Below are 19,392 nucleotides of genomic sequence, written 5' to 3'. Positions count from 1 at the left end.
GACACTAAGGTACCATAGGATGGCTTCAGCACTGAAGCCCGCCAAAGGCCACCGAACAAAGGGACTAAACCTGATTTGGCGCGCAGAGAGAAACACTAGAAGGACCTTTCCAAAAAGAAACAGTGAAAAAAGATGATCAGAGTCTGTTTTTACAGAGGGGTCTTGGGCGCCATATTGAAAAATATGGCTGACCCGATTTTTAGCTACCGGTGTTCGCGGTCTGGAAAAATCTTGGTAGTTTGTTCTAAAACCACGCCCACCAGCCATTTTAAGAGGAAAGGGTAGCATTTGACTGCTTCGTGAGTTTTTAGACCCAGAAGATGCTAGGCAACCGCTCCAGCACGCTATAGGAAGATACTGTGTTCCAGGGTCTATGAATTTAAAGACACTAGTAAAGTCAATTTAACTTTACATTCACTGGGAGACAATAGTCAGTCCCAGAGAATGTATTTAAACCTTGGGAAGTCTGAAAGACATCCCTGTGCCACTGCACTGAGGGTGCTGTGTGACACACAAGAAAAAGATGATGTCTATGGAGTTGTCTAAAACTCCATATCCAAAGAACACAAAAGTAAAACACACATCAAAATACATGAAAGAGTGGGAAAAAAAGGCTCACACTCTTTCCAGGTAAAATCCTAGCAATCCAGCAAAGTTGCTGGGGGTCTCAAAAGGTACATTCATGAGAATTCTCCCTAACACTCCCATGTAATGCTCACATGCCCACCAGCATGTGCAGTCACCCACTGCCTGCTCTCATGTCTTGCACCCCTTCTGCCACTGGAATGCAGTTGTGTACCATGTTTGCTCTTTTTCTGTGCCAGTCCACATTTCCTGTGTCAGTGAGTCATGCAGTCTCTGACTGCTCTCCCATTACCCATGCACAGGCCTATCATGTTGTGGTCCCTGACAGGGAGTTTGCCACCCCTTCCACCCAGGTCACTTATGCTCAGGGTGTCATGCACCTGGTCATTATTTGTGGATCTGGCCGATGTTTGATTTGGTTTACTTCTGTACTCAGCACACATTCATTTGATGTGCTTTGATGCCTTTGCAATGACCCATGGACAATATGCACATGCCACTTTCCATTGCATTCACTTGCCACATAGGAATGGGGTGGCCAGTGTGTGGTTGAATCAATATAGTGCTGTATGTTTATGGTGTTGCAGATTCGGATCTCCCAGGGAATGACAGTGGATGCTCCAGTCCAAGATTTATCTTCATTGCTTCCTGTTCATCGTGTTGGCAGTGGACATGTTGGAGGTGTGCTTCATGCTGGAGGCAGGCTACAGAGGTTCAGGTTAGATGCAGACATGTATTAGACTTGTGTGGGAGAGTGTCAGGGTGTTGCCTGGGGTAGTGTTGGAGAAGAGGGGGGCTGGTGGGTGGTGTCTAAAGTTGAGGGGGCTAACTGGGGTAGTGTGGGAGGTGAGGGAGGCTGTTGGGTTGTGGCTGGAGTTGGGGGGGCTGCCTGGGGAGTGTCTGAGGTAAGGGCAGTGTGGGGAGGGGGGCTGGTGGGTGGTGTCTGGAGTTGAGGGGACTGCCTGGGCTAGTGTGGGAGGTGAGGCGGGCTGGTGAGTGGTGTCTGGATTTGAGGGTGCTGCCTGGGGTAGTGTGGGAGGTGAAGGAGCCTCGTGGGTGGTGTTTGGACTTGAAGGGGCTGCCTGGGGTAGTGTCAGAGATGATTGGGGCTGCTGGGTGTTGTCTGGATTTGAGGGGGCTGCCTAGGGTAGTGACGGAGTTGAGGGGGGCTGGTGGGTGTTGTCTGGACCTGAGGGGGCTGCTGGGGTAGTGTGGGAGGTGAAGGGGGGTAGTGGGTGGTGTGTGAACTTGAGGTGGCTTCCTGGGGATAGTGTCAGAGATGAGGGGGGGGCTGGTGGATAGCATCTGGAGGTGAAGGGGCTGCCTTGGGTAGTGTGGGAGGTTAGAGGGCTGTTTGGTTGTGTCAGAAGTGAGGGGGCCTGGTGGGTGGTTTCTGGAGTTGATGGGGCTGTCTGGGATAGTGTCAGAAGTGAGGTGGGCTGATGAGTGGTGTCTGGACTTGAGGGGACAGCCTGGGCTAGTGTTGGAGGTCAAGGGTGCTGGTGGGTGGTGTCTGGAGTTGAGGGGGCTGCCTGGGGTAGTGTCAGAGGGGAGGGGTCTGGTGGGTGGAGTCTGGACTACTTGATGAGTTGATTGGTACTATGGGCATATGGCAGCAGTTGGTATGCCTTAGGAGTAGGGGGTGGACTCACAGTTTTGCAGGGGTGCCGCCTTGACTTACGAGGGAGGTCCCGCATGTTTGCAGGAGGTGCAGCCTTGACTTACAAGGGTGCTTGCACGATTTCACAGGGGTGCAGCATTGATTTACGAGGGGTGCTGCCTTGAATTACGAGGGTGTGCCCCTTTTTTTGCAGGGGTACCGCCTTGAGTTACGGGTGTGTATCCGTGTCTTCACTGGGGGTGCAGCCTTGAGTTACGAGAGTGCTCACACGTTTTCACAGGGGTGTCGCCTTGACTGATGAGGGTGCATCTGAATTTTCGCAGGGATTGCAGCCTTGAGTTGCGAGGGTGCTTGTGCATTTTCACAGAGGTGCTGCCTTGACTTACGGGGTGCGTCTGCGTTTTCACAGGGTGTGCAGCCTTTAGTTACGAGCGAGCCCACGCATTTTCAAAGGGGTGCTGGATGGTGGGTCAGGGGTGGATGCAGAGGATTGCGCCTAGTTTTGGATATGGCCAGCTTTTTGATTTACGTGGGGGCATGTTGTGAGTGTTCCTCACCCAGCTTGTTTTGATTATATGTATTCCATCCTACCAGTTTACTCCCTGCCCACCCCTGTTCCCCTGTGGCATGTCTTCCATGGATGTGTATCAGGTTGCAGTTTGTTCACTTTGACTTTCCCATTGGTACATGTGATTTTCCTTGGCATGTGTCTGTGCACTGCCCCATTGTGTAGCATCTACATGTGGATGTGTTATGACTGTGGTTGACATTAAGCCTGAGTCGTCGTGTCTGTTTGGATTTGAATTGTGTGTCCATGTGTATGAGTGTGGATGTTGCTGGTTGTGCCTTGGACAATGCATGTTACTGTGAATGTTGTTGATGCCACACCGGCTTTGACGCAGTATACTGATGTCACTGTTCTGTGTCTCCTTTACCACAGTCGCTGCAGCTGATGAAGAGGGTAGTAGCAGTACTTTGGAGCATGGATGCAAGGGCGTTTCCACCGGACAGAGGTGCAGCCACAGCCACTCCCACTTAACAGCTCATCTTCGGGGACGGATGTGGCTGAGGTAGTGCCTGTACCTCTGGACGTGGCTGCTGGGGGGTAAGTCACAGGAGGTGAAGGTGGCAGGAGACTCCTCAGCAGTGGTGGGACATGGTGATGCCACACAGGGACCATCCACGGTGGAAGCCACCCTGAAGTCATCCAGGTTTATAGAGGGGGAGGCAGAGTAGTTGGCCATTGCAGCCCAACCCATGGGGTCATGTGGGGGTGTGGAGGCGGGTGTGCATGCTGAAACCCTGTCCCAGGGGCATGAGGCTGTGCAGGCCACCTTGGAGGTACCTGTGTAAAATCATGTTGCTGGGTCATCGGATGCAGCAATGCACACATTCGGGGACGCCTCCATCCAGACCAGCATCCTCTTGCCAGCTGATGTGTCTATCAGGGATCAGGTGCTGTCCCTGCTGGCCAGCCTGATGAGGTGAACTGCAGTCATACATGATGATGGGCAGGCTACTCGTAGTATGCTTGCCCATCATCATCATCAGAATGAGCTGTACCACCTCATGGGGTTGCTGGTAGCAGCCCTGTCCCCTGGTGGGCTCCATAGGCTGTTCACTGCTGCAACCTCCTCTGTGCTCCAGTCTTTCTCCGGGGTGCCTTCCAGGCCACATACCAGCACGGCCCCATGTGCACTAGTCCCACACCCAACACACCATCTGGCGGAGTTTACAACCCTACCCGAGGTAGGATTCCCTAGTACGTCCACTGAGGTGGTCGCTGTGCCTACATAGGCACCGTCAGGGGCACAGACAATGGAGGGACAGCAGGCACCTCAGAGCAGTGCTGGTGCTGTTCACCCCTGACAATCGTCATCATGTTGGAGGGTGAACCAAAAGAGTGTTCAGTGCCCACATTGGCTGCAGGTGGCAAAAAAAAGGAGGCAGACTGTTGCAAGGCAGACAACACCAAGGAGGCAGGTGGCGACTTTGGGGCAGGAGGACCATGTGGGTGCGTTGAACGCAATTTCTTCCATGTTCCTCAACTATGATAGGCAGCTGCTGGCAAAGAGGCAGCGGGCACAGGAAGCGGCGGTGATGGTGACCAGGGCTGAGGTGGCGCTGTCAATCTGGAAAAATGAATACCCTTCATTTGAATAATAGACGTAACTTGATGGCCGTGGGCCAACCGTCTTATGTACCGAATTATAGAAATATAAACTGCTATGCTTGACCAAGGAGCAGCCATTTTAAATGTAGCAAGAATCGCCATTTTGCTTGTTAACCATTGCTCATTGCTTTCTGTCTAAAAAATGCTTTGCAGCTTACAATTCTTGCGGATTCTGCATACTCTGCTCAACTGTTAACATTGTTGTCTGAATATGAAAGGGCAAGGTCGCGGGACTGAAGAGTTTGCTGAAACTCCTCATGAGTAGCCCAGAGAGGAATGCCCACGCTCCCTCTCTGTAGCCTTGGGAGGAAGCTGCAGGGCATTTAATCACTTCACAGCTGCCAGCCAGTCTCGTACGATGGTAGAATATGTTAGAATAATACAGTTAAAGTCTTGAATTATGCTTTTCTTACGGCCCCCCTTCGCAAAACCCTTTAGAACGTGTTGGCTCCCAGGACACGAATAGTGCCTCATAGATAGCAAAGCTTGGAATGTGGCTCTTCCCCCGTGTGCCGCTTGCTTCCAAGAACAGAACCACCGTGTTCTAAAAGATGCCTCCGCACTTTTCTAAATTGCACATTGTTAACTAGAATAGACATCGAAAGCATTATAATTGTCATACTCGTCGGATATGTCCATCGTCATCCCGAGTTCAAAGGAACTTAATAAAGAGGGGTGTTGAACATGACTTTGCTGATTGTATGATATGCATTTGTATATATGTAACTGATGTACGTAAATCGCTCTCTTGCGTCCCTCGAGGTCTAGGAAACTCACGTCGCGGGGCGTGAGATCAGAATTGGCCAATTGATACTATCTTTTGCTAGCAATAAACCCTAGCATTGGGAATTTGAACCTCGTGTCTGGCGCATCTTTTCGTGTATGGTTATTGCCTTGTTTCCATAGCACGAGAGACCCCTAGAGGCCCCTTTCAAGATGGCGTCGGAATAGGGACCCTCCCCCACTTGCCCCATCGTATACGTTGTAACGGAGTAAAGGCGGAAGAATGGCGAGGACGGGACGGTCAAGCGGGATCAAGAAGTGTACGGGGCGCCCTGTAGAAGAGAGGAGAGATTCCTTCCGCAGATCTGCACACATCTGATCCCTGATCGACGTACCGGGCCAGAGGGCAAAGGAGGCAAGGGTCCCGAAACGAGGCAGAAGCCAGAGAAGCGCGGGCACGACCTGGGGAGAGGTTGCGTTAGAACAGGCAACTTGTTTTATCAGGTGAGTCATTCCCCGATTCAAAGAGAAACCTGATTTTTGGTAGAGTGTTGATTTTGCAAACTCAAACATCCAGGTAAAAGTGGCTAACCAAAGGGGAAGGTTCAAGAAACATGCCTGGAGTACTGTCCACTTTAGCAGGGCTTTTCAGCTGTGGTAGACAGTCCTTAGAATATGGCCAAAGTGCACCGCCTGGAGGAACGCTGGCTTATGATATGTATGCAAAATATGGTGTGGGTGCGATAATATTTTGTGAGATTTGGCATAGGCAAACTAGAAAGCAACCCGACCATCAGTGGCCGATTAATGGTAGTTTTGAGATTGGGAGGATAGATAACCTAGAAAGGGTGTTGATAAGGAAAAAAGCGCGACCCGCAGCTTTTGAGACCGTCAAAGATTGGAGGAGGGAAGCAATGCTCCGACTAAGGAGTATGTTATGTTATGTTATGTTATTTTGCACTTATATAGCGCCTTATTTACCATTGGTATGTTCTGAAGGCGCTGGTAGGTTGAACGTCCTTGGGAACCGAAGTTCAGATCAGTAGAGAGAGACGAGAGAGTCAAAGAGGTGCGTGTGAGCACCGGATATGTGTGCAGCTCGTGCGGTATTCGTGTGATAGCTGCTTCTTAGCGATAGGTGTGGTGGTTGAGAGATCGGGAGAATGTGTTCGTTCTGGCAGGATTTATCCAGAACGGATGTGGCTGCGTTAGGCCTGAGGAGAACGCCTGGCTGGGGGTGTGAAACCAGCAGTGTTTACTTAGAGTGATGTAGAGTAAGCGGCCGATGTTGGTATGAGAACAGTTATACCGAATGGTGTCATAGTATCTGAGTGGTGATGTAAAGGAGAGAGTAAGCGTGGTGGTGTGATATGATGGGTTATATGCTCTTTCAAAACGTTCTCTGCATTCCAGATTGTACTATATAGGCTCCAGATACTTTGTTTATTTTCTAAATCCACACATAGGTTATTGGGTACACTTCTAAATGCAACTTTCTCAGAGAGGATATTGGGCACAACTTCTAAATATACACATAGGCTATTGGGCACAGCTTCTAAATGCAACTTCTAAATATACACATTGGCTGGTGGGTACACTTCTAAATGCAACTTTTCTCAGAGCGGCTATTGGGCACAACTTCTAAATGCAACTTTTCTCAGAGAGGCTATTGGGCACAACTTCTGAATGCAACTTCAAAATATACACATTGGCTAGTGGGTACACTTCTAAATGCAACCTTTCTCAGAGAGGCTATTGGGCACAACTTCTAAATATACACACTGGCTATTAGGCATTACTTCTAAATGCAACTTTCTCATTGAGGCTATTGGGCACAACTTCCAAATGCAGCTTTTCTCTGAGGGGTTATTGGGCACAGCTTCTAAATGTACCCATAGGCTATTGGGTACACTTCTGAATGCAACTTTTCCTGAGGGAGGCTATTGGTCACAACTTCAAAATGCAGCTTTTCTCTGAGGTGTTATTGGGCGTAGCTTCTAAATATACACATAGGCTATTGGGCACAGCTTCTAAATGCAACTTCTAAATATACACATTGGCTAGTGGGTACACTTCTAAATGCAACTTTTCTCAGAGATCATGGGTGAAGCTGCTATATACAATGCCCACTGCTAGGGTCAATGTGAATGGCTCCCTCTCTGCCTATATTACTTTTTAAACATACCGCTGCGGCCTGGGGCTATATTCTTTGCTACACTTAAAATGGTGATCAATAGTTCCATATGGCACCCCAGAACGGTCTGCATCAAATGAGATACCTTGACAAAACCCTACACCCAGGGCGGCCTGGCCGCTCCGGACTTCGAAAAATACTGGGTCGCAGCCCAAGCACATTAGAGAGAAGCATGCGCGTAGGCACAAAGCGAAGCTTGAGATAGCAGAAGAGAAGGAAGAGCAGGAGTGGACTGAGAGTCTAAGACGGGAAGGGAGACGGGACCAGATGAACATAGACAGAATATACCCGCAGCGGGAACTACACATAGCAGACGAATTAATGGAACATTTGTTAACTAACACGGGTCGAGGCCCAAAACCAGAATCGAAACCAAACACGCCAGTAGTGACTACGCAGGCCCAATCAGTAGCTCTCATACCCCCTCCCGCAGCCCAAGCACTTCCCCTCACGCAAGCGTTAACCCAAGCCCCGCCCACAGCGCGAGCCCTCCCACAAGCGCAGACTGCGGACACACAATTTCTCAGCACCCAGCAAGGCCCTTCACAGATGCCACCTGTGCCACTTGTCCCATCCGCACCTCCCGCTCTAGGGACAGATTCAGCACCATCCGCCCCTCCGGAAGTTGAAGTTGAGACTGGGGAGGCGAGAGGCGGGGCTGAAGGAACAGGGTTTGGACGGGTAACCCGAAGTGCGATCAACAAAGAAAGAAAGATTGAATTACGACAAGAGGCAGAAATGTACACAGAAGGAAATGATGAGACGGCAGCATTGGCCTCATTGTATGGGTACCGAAGAAGAGACGAGAGACAGGTAGTGTTGGAATGCATGGGGGAAATTTTGGTGGGAGAATGGAAAAAGATACTTGGGAATTTACCGCCACAGCGGTTGTTAGATTTGAATAAGTTAGCACGCAGTGAGCAAAGAGATGAGGATGTAAGAAAATATGTGCACAAACTGGTTGAAGTAAAAAATAAAATGGAAGACAAATATTCTGAAATGTTTGCTACACCCGAGTATATTAGAGAGTTTATTAAGAAAGGTCGGAAGGAGGCGTCAATGTTAAATATGAAAAAATCATGGTCGAGAGTTTTTCCAGGTGGTACAAAGCATTTGCCGGTACCGGGACAAATAGGCGATAAACAAAGATTGCAGGTATGGGTAGGGGAAACAATGCGATGGATGTCGAACAAAAGAACGTCAGTAAAAGAAGTAAGTGAGATATGTAATGGGTACGCATTGGAGATGAGAAAAGAAGCGATGCAAACGATAGTAAGGGTGTTACTGCAGCAGGTCATCAGATACAATAGAGGTAGAGGAAACGCTCAAGGCCGGGGAAATTTGAATAATATGCATGGGGTGTCATTGGGATTAAATCAATGTGCGTACTGTAAGGAGGAAGGACAATGGCGAGCGCAATGCCCGCACCTACAGAATAGAGGTGGGTTTGGTTAGAGAAGGCCTCATAGAGGACATCAGGGGTCAAACGGCCCAAGCAGAAGTAATATGCAGCAGCAGCAGGGATATACCAATGGAGGTACTCAAACCCAATCATATGTTCAAAACCAACCACAACAGAACCAGACATTGAACCAAAGTGTTTCAAACCAAAATCAGGGCGGACAGGGCCAACAGCGAAATGATCAGAGTGGAGGGCATCGAGGGGGAAATGGGAATATTTTTGATACACAACCAAACACGTATTATAGCAGTAGTGGTGACTACACATCGGATGATGTGTTATCTCGGGATAGGACAGCCCACGACAGGGGTCGGAACCAGTGTCTATTGCCGTGAATCAGAGAGGACCCTACGTAGAAATGAGAGTCGGGAATAAGGAGCACTGTTTCCTTGTAGATACAGGGGCACAGAAGTGCTTGATAGACCACCATTTGGTTCCGGAGATACCACTGTCGGGGCAGAAGAATGTTTCTGTAGGGTTCGCAGGTACACCAGTAATTAATCCCATGTCCGAAGCTGTCCCAATTACAATAGGACCATTTACGGAACAGTGTCCATTTCTTTTGACAGAAAATTGTGGAGAGAACTTGCTAGGATAAAATTTGTTGAGAAAATTGGGGGCAGTCATACATTGTACGGCAGACGGGGTGTTCCTCACGATGTGGCCTCACGATGCACCGGTGACGGAATTTATGTCAAAAGATTTGCCAGAAGAGCTAAGTAGAGTACCAACCTGTCTGTGGGCAATGCATGATAACGATGTAGGATACTTGAAAATAGAGCCAGCAAAAATAACTCTGAAAGAGGGTGTAACACTACCACGAATTCCCCAGTATAAAATTTCTGTTGAAGGTGAGAAGGGATTGAAAAGCATTGTTACTGACCTGGTGAGATTGGGGGTGGTTGAGGAAATTGCAGGTAGCACATGCAACAGCCCGATTCTTCCAGTTTACAAGAAAGGAGGTAATGAGGTACCCTATCGTTTCATAATTGATCTGCGCGCATTAAACAAAGTGGTAGACCCACAATTCCTTTTGGTCCCAGATGTCACAACAATACTGACAATGATACCGGCCACTGCAGAATACTTTAGTGTAGTAGATTTGAAGAACGCATTCTTTAGCATCACAGTGGATAAAAGCAGTAGACATCTGTTCGCGTTCACTCTAGGAGGTCGATCATTCACATTCACACGCATTCCACAAGGATACACAGAAAGCCTGAGCATTTACAGCAGAGCGCTAAAAGAGCAGCTAGACATGCTAGAATTACCTGAAGGTTGCGTACTCTTGCAGTACATAGATGACTTGTTATTAGCTGCTGACACGAAAGAGATCTGCAAAGAAAGTACTATATTACTGTCGGGGGGAAATTCTGCCGGGGTCGGCCGGGCCGTCCGCAGACCTCCGGGCAGGGAGGCCCCAACTCCTCCCGTATATCCCAAAAGAGATAGAGTATGAGACACACACAAGAAGCAATGTGACTCTGCTGTTTATTAAACACAAACGGCAGGGATGGGTCAAGGATCATACGCGTCTGACCTGACACACACACAATCGTGGGGCTCGCAGGCCCTTTTTACTGTAGTATGACGCGCTAAATGCGTCACTTTAGAAAATTAACAAAAAACCTATCGCCACTCTTAATTGGATGCTCGAGTGGTAGAGTTAGTATAGCATACGTATAGAGAATAATACGAGTGGCTGAGGGTTAGTCAGGTGATATATCTGGGTTGTCCCTACAATTAGATACATGAGAATTGTTACATGAAGACTCCTAATGGTTGGTTGCTGTTAATGACGTCAGTGATAAGAGCCCCATGTTCTGATTGGTGCGCCCGTGAGCTTCCCAGCCTGGGACCATCGCTGTTCCCAGCTCTCGGTGTACCTGCAATTGCAACAATGTTTCACTATTGGTACATGCAGACAAAGTGAAGACTTATTCATGAGCTAGACGGCCGACTACTCCCATCGTTGCAGATGTCCATTGATCCTTTCAAGTGTATCTGCCTGTGTCTTGTAACGAGGGATCCAGACGCCTCCTTCCTCCCGGGCTTGGCATCTCGTCAGGTTCGGCTTGGTCACGTGGGATGGGACCGTGTTTGAGGCAGAATTCTGCACAATTAATATTGTTTTTCCACTGGGTGCCTGGTTTAATTGCAGGTGCGACTTTGATGTTGGCGCGCGGCGTGCAAGGTTGCAACATCGTGCCCTTGATGGTCTGCTTTTGGAATGTGGGTTTGCAACATTACGACCTTGGCTGTCTGCTTTCCCCAGCCTCATTCTGCAGGATCAACAACCTGACTCTTGTTCTGTTAATCGTCCACGAGAGCTCTTGCTTGCGGCCTACTCAGGCCTAGTATATAGGTGGAACCGTCTCATGCACAGGCACTTTAGGTTATAGTCTCATATTGTCTTATGGTCAGTATCGTGTCTTTGTTATAATTCTCATTGCGGCACCTAAGTGTAGGAGAAGCGTAAGCAAGCTCTTTAGATGAGTTCATGATGCGTCTTGCGTTTCTGCATTTCTGAAAGCCTATATGGAAAATAATAAAGATGCACGTCCGTGAGTATGTCTGTCGCTTACGTCATAGCACTGAGTATATTCTTCATGTAGATTGGTGCGGGAGTGTCCAGTGTGTATGTTGGCACAGGTGTGCTATCCGTTGGCTAGGTCGTCATAGCATCTCTAACGACGTATAGTTTTAGTCCAGTTGATCCATGCCGCAGGCATCGGCATGGGCAGGGCGGGCTGCTGGGCAGGCAGATGGACACATCCGTATGTTCCTGTACCAGGGTATCTGGTCGTCTGGTAGATGGGCAAACTCTTCTCGTGGCGGGTGCTTGGGCCGTGAACCTTTAGGCCAGGCGTGAGAGGGGAAAGAGGGGAGTCTGTTTTTCCATTTTCCCACTTCAGTCCCCCCTCTGGTCGACTTGTTGACCACAAACATATCCTTTTCGTTATCTCCTCTTACTCTCCACACTTTAGTTATTCCTCATAAATGTCCATAATGGTTAACATGATCTTCAAACGACCAATACATATACTCACAGGCTCCTCCAGGAGTACAGTATACCCATTTCCCTATGTAACTCCTGGGGTTTCTTGGGTTCTCGACCTTCACCGATGGTGGGTCCAGATGGTTGGTGATGATCTGGTTGCGCAATTTCTCTCTCTCTTGTATTATTATGCCTGTGTGTTGGCCGTCATCTGCTGGCATCAGTGGGTGCATACCGACCATTTCAAGCAACTCGTCAGTGGTGCGTGCCTTCCGGGCTCTCCAAAATCTTATTATGATCAGGGTAGCTCCAGCCAAAATAATACAGCCAACTATAATTTTCAGTCCATCTGACAGCCAAGATGGCATCCATGACCATAATAACGAAAACCAGCTCTCATCCTTTTTTACACCCTTACTTTCGTCCACCATTTAGGAGTGTAACTGGGCCAGTTGTGAAACTGCTTCTGTCAGTGTACCGTTGTCAGCATCATTGGCAGGAATGAATGTGCAGCATGATTGTCCTATCTTTGCGCAAACTCCTCCTTCCATGGCAGTGAGGAGGTCCAATACATATCTGTTCTGCAGTGCTACCATTCTTATTGCTCGCAGCTCTTCTTTTATTGCGTTGAATCCGTTTACTGTAGAATTGATAGTCATCATGAGTTCCCATCTAGTTATCTGGAGCCATTTTGCGTTCGCGTAAGCCTGCAATCCTGGATGTATTATTGAGGAGAAGAACATTGCTGCTCTGCTGAATAATCTGTGTTCTGGTGGAATCGAAGTGAGTGCCGTTTCCGACCTTCCCCATAGGTAATTTCCTGTCAGAGGTTCCCCTTGTCTTTTCCGTCTGTTTAGGACAGTTTCATTGCCGTTGGTCCTGTTCCCTGGCTCCCCCTGAGGCGGTGCAGATCTCTTATTTCTCTTGTCCCCTTCATCCATTTTGGGAAAGTTTGCCACATTCACATGCTTCTGGGGTACCACTAGCGATGGTACATTGACGTGCACCATCGTGCATACACCATTCCACAGAGGGGGCAGCGTGTGATACGCCTTTTCTCCACAGGCCCAGTAATGGTCCATTATCACTGCTGTTCCTGCTCCCCCCTCAGGTAACTCCATCACGCTTCCACAATTGGTGTTATATCCTACGTCCACCTCTCCTTTATGTTGGTAGCATATTTTAGGCGCAGTCAACGGCAGTATTGTTATCGGGTCTACATCCGTTTCTATCCATGTGAGCATGGGCACGTATTTGATCCAAGTTGTCCAACATCTGTGATTGTGCACATCGATAGTTGAAATAGTTTCTTTTGTTACCATGTTGCTGCCAACCACTCCTATCTCCCATTTGTTGTCCAAGTATACTTTCCCCGTTATTGTCACCAGTGGCCTCTCCCAACATCCTAATTTACCAGGAACTTCAGTGGCGTACCAATCACATGATAAGTACTGCAGTGTTACTTTCTTTGTTTCTCCTTTTGCAGGACCACTTGTTATGTATCTAAATGCCTCAGCATGTAAACTGCTCTTGTGGTAACTCAAATAAGTCTTGAGGAAGTTGTTTTCGTATGGGTATGAGTCTCGTGTTTTCCACGTCATATGCACCACTGTTCCTTGAAATCTTCCTTTCGTCTGGAACAGTGCCAAGTATATTATGCACCGTGCCGTTTTTTGTCTATTTCTGTGGCAACAAATGTTCGAGAAGCGCTCATGGCGTATGGTATTAGTGAGCAAACGTAGCAGCTGTCTTCTGTTGTCTGCTTACCAATGCGGGTCATGTGTTGATACCATATGTTGTTTGAGACGTGTGCCGAATATTGTATATAATTGTCAATACCTTTATCATCTGAGTATGTGCTGCGTTGTACTCTATTCTGCTTGTGCGCAATTTTGCTAATATCACCTGACGTAACACCTGTTGCAGCTGGGGATGGGGGTGTGTTAGGTTTGGGTACAGCAATAATATTGGTAGCATAGCTGTACTGCCATACAGAGGCAGCTACGAACCCGGTGATTATCAAAATCCCTATTACTTTTATTACATATGCTAATTTCACCGGCATTTTGCTCTTACCTTGCTGCAGTCCGGCAGCTAATTCTTGCGATGTTAGAGTTGCCCGCCTGAAAATTCTTAATATGCTGGTTAATGTTAGTTGTTAAGCTCTCCCTATCAAATAGTCATTCAGTGCCCAGGCGAAGCACTGTTCCCAAGCTACTCTGAGCGATCTATCTCTTAGGGCAGGTAAGTACGGGTGGAGGTGGGGCATCGAATATTCTATGGCCAAAAGGAACGCTGTGTAGTAAACTCGTACCCTTTTCCTTTTCAGGTACGTTGGCCTTTTTATTTCATATACAAATTGGTGTGACAATTCTTCTGGGTAATTATCGTCTGAGGGTACCATCTACTCCTGGGCAGTGAATTTGTTAGTTATCTACTTCTTGGCAATACAATAATACGCGGTTCCTGCGTGTGCGAGAGAAAAAGAAAAGAGCATTCACGTGTTTACATGTGTATTTGTGCGAGGCAATGTCCTTTAGTACAGTTACTACTGTAATGGGTACAGGGGTCAGTGGATGGTGGGCGGGGGGTGTTTGTGTTCAACCGGTGGGCGTTGTTTTACTCCTTGAGCGTGTGATCATGGGGTGGGCTGGATGGGGATCACCCCTTTCTTCTTCAGTTATTGTCTCTGGGGAGTCTGGGGAGTGACAGGGTATGGAAATACTTGAGCCGCTGGCTGTGGTACAACCTCCTTCTCCTGTTGTCGATGTTGTTGCTGTTCTCTCAATGGACCTGTCGGTGGCGCTGGGGCGGGTCTGTTGTCCGTAGATCTTTACGTCGTGTAGGTGGTTCCAGGCGCGCTTGTCCTGTAATTTTACTGCTCTTGTTGATACCTCCTCTACCAGATGGGGACCCGTAAAGCGTGGGTCATTCCATCTCCTATTGAAGTTGCGAAGTAGTACGTGGTCACCTTTAGCAATCTTACACAGTCCTTCCTTTTCCAGTTCTTTATCCGTGTCTTCTTGTTGGCTTCTATTAGACCCGCCCCGTGTGCGCTCAAGCTGTTGAGACACAAACACTACACTAGTAATCAAAGAAGACACATATTGGTACATTTCATCACCCAGAACACTTGCAGTACTTTCATGGTCGCTAAATGCTCTTGACGTTGGCGTTAGGGGAAGGCGCATTTGACGTCCGGTAACCACCTCATGGGGAGTGAGGTGGTGGTCGGACCCTGGCCTATTCCTCAGCTCAAATAATGCTAAGGGAAGACAATATAACCAACTCTTCTTTGTTGTTTGCTGTATCTTTGCAATTGCCTCCTTTAGTAGGCCATTTAGGCGTTCACATACACCGTTGGCCTGTGGGTGGTATGCACATGCAAATTTATGTTTAATGTTCAGCAGCGATGTGATGTGTGAAACATCTCGTTTGCAAAATGTGGGCCGTTGTCTGACCTTAACACCTCGCACACTCCCCACCTGGGGAAGACCTCCCTCACTAAGAACTTGGCTGCTCTAAATGCATCTGGGTGTGAACAGGGCCCTGCCTCAATCCACCTAGAGAATGGGCATACTATTACAATCATATACCTATTTCCTTGACATATATTGATCATATCAACATAGTCAATGTGGAGATGCCGGAAATGTCCCTCAGGCCGGGGTATAGTACCTCTTATCACCTTTAGAGTGTGGCCGGCCGTAAACTGTTGACATGTGATACAGTTACTGATAAAATTCGACACATGCGAATTTAACTCGGGGCAGAACCAGTCTTCCCTAATTCGTGCTGCAATTACTTCCTTGCCTGTGTGGGCTGGATGATGTAGTTGGCTCAGGGCAGTGTTCAAAAGTGCCAATGGTATTACAACCTTTCCAGTGCCACCCTGGCGCCATAGTGCGTCAGTTGGGGACATTGTACATCCTCTTTTTACCCATATTTCCTTTTCGGCCATTGGTGCAGCCGCTTGTAGCTCCATAATCTGCGTGGCTGGGAGATGGGTATACCCTTCTTTTAAGAACATCTCTTTTGCTATTCCCCTCCCTCTCCCTCTCTGTGACTCTGGGGGGTTCCATATCTCACCAAAGTATGCAGCATACTTTGCATGTGCATCTGCTGCTGCATTCCCTTTTGAGACGTGGTCTTCACCATTGGTGTGTGCGGTGCATTTTACTAAAGCTAGTTCCTGGGGGTCATTTATTACTTCAATCAGTTCAGCCAATAAGAGAGCATGTTGCACTGGGGTGCCATCAGCTCTCCTAAACCCTCTTCTTCTCCATTTCGACAACCCTGAGTGGACAGTTGATGTAACATATGCGCTGTCGGAATATATAGTCACTCGTTTGTCAAAGCTTTCCTTCAACGCCAAGATCAGTGCGACCAGTTCAGCTGCTTGAGCGGAGTAATGCTGTGGTAATTGTACACATTTCACTGCCACACACACCGGTACCTCCATCATTTTCACCACTCCTGCCCCAGTCCTCCTCACACCATCCCCCTGATCGATGGTTGATGACCCATCAATAAATAACAGCTCACCCCCCTCTAGTGCGTTTTCCTCAACTTTTCTAGTACATGAGTACATATCAGTTGTTTCAGTACAGTCATGGGCATAGTCTCCCTCCTCAATTACTTCTGCTAGGAACCTTGCAGGGTTGACCGTGCTACATCTAACAATTGATAGTTAAGCTCTGGATAGAATGATCTCATAACCTGATGCCCTTTGCGTGGTTAGGGTGGATTTAGGTTTATTCAATATTGCAAAAAGTGCATGTTCCACAAATAGTGTAGTCGGGCACCCCATGGTTATTGTTGATGCTTTCTCCACCGCAAAAGCGGCTGCGGCGAGACCTTGTTCGCAGGGGAAGTGTCCTAACATTACAGGATCTAAGTGGCCACTGTAAAATGCTACTGGTTTGTAGCCCATGCTTGTTTTTTGAGCCAACACGGCTTTCATTACTGCTGAGTCGCAATGTGAAAATATAAAAAATCGCCGCTCATAGTCTGGGAATGCCAGCACCGGAGCAGTTGATATCGCATCTTTTAATTCATCAAAAGCTTCTTTCATTTCCCTCGTCCACCCCAATTTGTTCTCCCCTTTATTAGCTTCTCGTAACGCCTCAAGCAGGGGCCCTATATATGAACTGTAATCAAATACCCAAGCTCTACAGTAGTTGCAGAGCCCCAGGAACTGCTGCAGTTCCCTTACAGTTTGTGGCATTGGAGTGGCCGAAATAGCTTGTGCTCTTTGTGGTGCGATCTTTCTTCCATGTTGGGATATAAGCTGACCAATGTAAAGTACCTGTTCCTGACAGTACTGTATCTTTTCCATGTCTACCTTGTAGCCTTTGTCAGCCAATATTGTCAACATCTTTAATGAGTCCTCTCTGCATGTTTTTTCGTTTTTACTGCAAATTATTATGTCATCCACGTACTGTAACACCGTGCTTTCTACTTCAATGTTACCCAAATTCATCTGTATCACTCTTTTGAAAATTGAAGGTGATTCACAATACCCTTGTGGTAATCTGGTGTGCTTCCACTTAGCGTTTCTGTAAGTGAAGCTCGTCAGATCTTGTGAGTCTGGGTGTAATGGTATTGAGAAAAAAGCATTTTTAAGATCGATCACTGTAAATCGTGATGCTTCTGCTGGAATGCCACACAATATTGTGGCCGGGTTTGCAGCTACGGGATATTCTGCTTCTACTATGTTGTTTAAGGGCCTGAGGTCCTGTATAAAGCGCCAAGACCCTCCTTTAGCCTTGCGCACAGGGTATACAGCCGTATTACATGGTGATTCTGAGGGGACCAATATACCATTATTTATAAGGGCCGTTATGGTTTCATATATGCCCTCATCTGCCTCCCTTGATAGTGGGTACTGTTTTACTCTGGGGAGTATTGCACCTTTTTTCAATTTTATTTTTACTCCCCCTATACTTTTTATGCAGCCCACGTCATAGGGGCCAGTAGTCCACAATGATTTGGGTACCTTTGACATATCGTCCTTAAAGAAAGGGACCGGGGTGCATGTGGGTGCCTCAAGTGCCATTGCAATTTTCTGTGCTATTTGTTTGTAGGCCACTCTTAGCCATATTTCCACACTCATCATAAGCAACATTTCACCTTCCTCCTTTTCATCTGAAAACAGCTCTTCATCTGACACCTGGGTGAGCCTACATCCTTCTGCTAATGCTATCACTGCCCTCCATGCTCTTCCTTCTTTGTCTTGGGCATGTACAGCAATATAATCAGCTTTTACAATAATGCTCTCAATATCCATTGAAACCACCTTCCCTTATATTTCATTAACAGGTGTTTCTGGTCTGAACAGATAGGCTGCTGGCCTTCTCCATATTTTCCCTTCTATCCCGGGCATCCATGCAATTGCCATGTCGGTTCCATACTGGAACAGTTCACCATCTACTGGCTCCGCCCTAATCGCTGTCTGTCCACAGTATGCCTGCATAATTTGCCGTGCTGTGAGCATGTTAATCCCTGGAGTAGAGCAAATTATGCCATCCTCAGTAAAGGAGATCGTCATATTCAACCTGTTCATTATATCTCTCCCCAGTATATTTACTGGTGAAGCACTATAATATAAAAGTGGAACTGACAGATCGTAATCTCCAATAGATAAGGGAATGTTATCAGTAAAGGGAACCAACCCTCTAGCCCCAGAGAATCCTTGGGTGTTCATGGTCTCACCTGACAACTTAAATTTACCTTCCCTTATGCAAGACCGGGTCGCCCCGGTGTCAACAAGGAATGATAATTTTTTGTCACCTATCGTTACCTCTATGCGTGGTTCCTCCGCACTATTAGGTGTTACTGATAGGATGGGACACACCAAGGCCGTCTGTGGGCTGTCCTATTGGGGGTACAACGACTGGCCATTCCCGGTATAAGGGTTGTGTCCCAAAACCGTTACCCTACCCAATTGCGTTTGTGGTATTTGCGGTTGTTGTGTGATCGCTACCTGTTGTTGTGGCAATGGTTGGGGCTGTTGTTGTGTTAATTGTTGTTGTTGTTCATTTCCTTGTGGCAACATTTGCTGTTGTGGTATGCCTTGCTGTACTTGTGCGGGCCGTGGTTGTCCCTCACTATTCCATGATGATGTTCCTGGTCTAACTCTACACATGCGTGACATGTGCCCCAATAGTCCACAGCTCCAACACACCGGTGGTTCCCTATTCTGCCATGGAAAGCTCCCGGTGTTGTCCTGGTATACTGGTTGCCCTGTGGGATAGGAATTTCTAAATCCTCCCACCTGCGGTTGGGTACCATACCCGTACCCTCTCCCCATCATAAGTCCTCCTCTCCCCCTGTTATAATTGTAATATCCAGCTCCTTGCATTGGGTATCCTCCTCCCGTGTATGGTTGAAGTGGCGGCACCTGTTGTGTTGTAATCTGTGAAGGTGGTATTTGTGAGGAATCTTGTGCAGCCACTACTTGTGTGGGGCTTTGGGTCATTGTTGGAGGTGTAGTTATTAGTGCCCCTTCCATTGTGTACTTAGTAAGCTTTTTCTGTACTAGTTTAGCCTCTTCCGTTTTCCTGTCCTCTTCCTTTTGTTTCATTTTTCCTTGCCACGTCCTACAATGATGCACTATAGTCAGTTGCATTTCGGG

Source organism: Ambystoma mexicanum, chromosome 6q, assembly GCF_040938575.1.
Source record: "Ambystoma mexicanum isolate Mex_15411 chromosome 6q, UKY_AmexF1_1, whole genome shotgun sequence".
NCBI lineage: Eukaryota > Metazoa > Chordata > Amphibia > Caudata > Ambystomatidae > Ambystoma > Ambystoma mexicanum.
Note: the sequence above shows the minus strand (reverse complement) of the source record.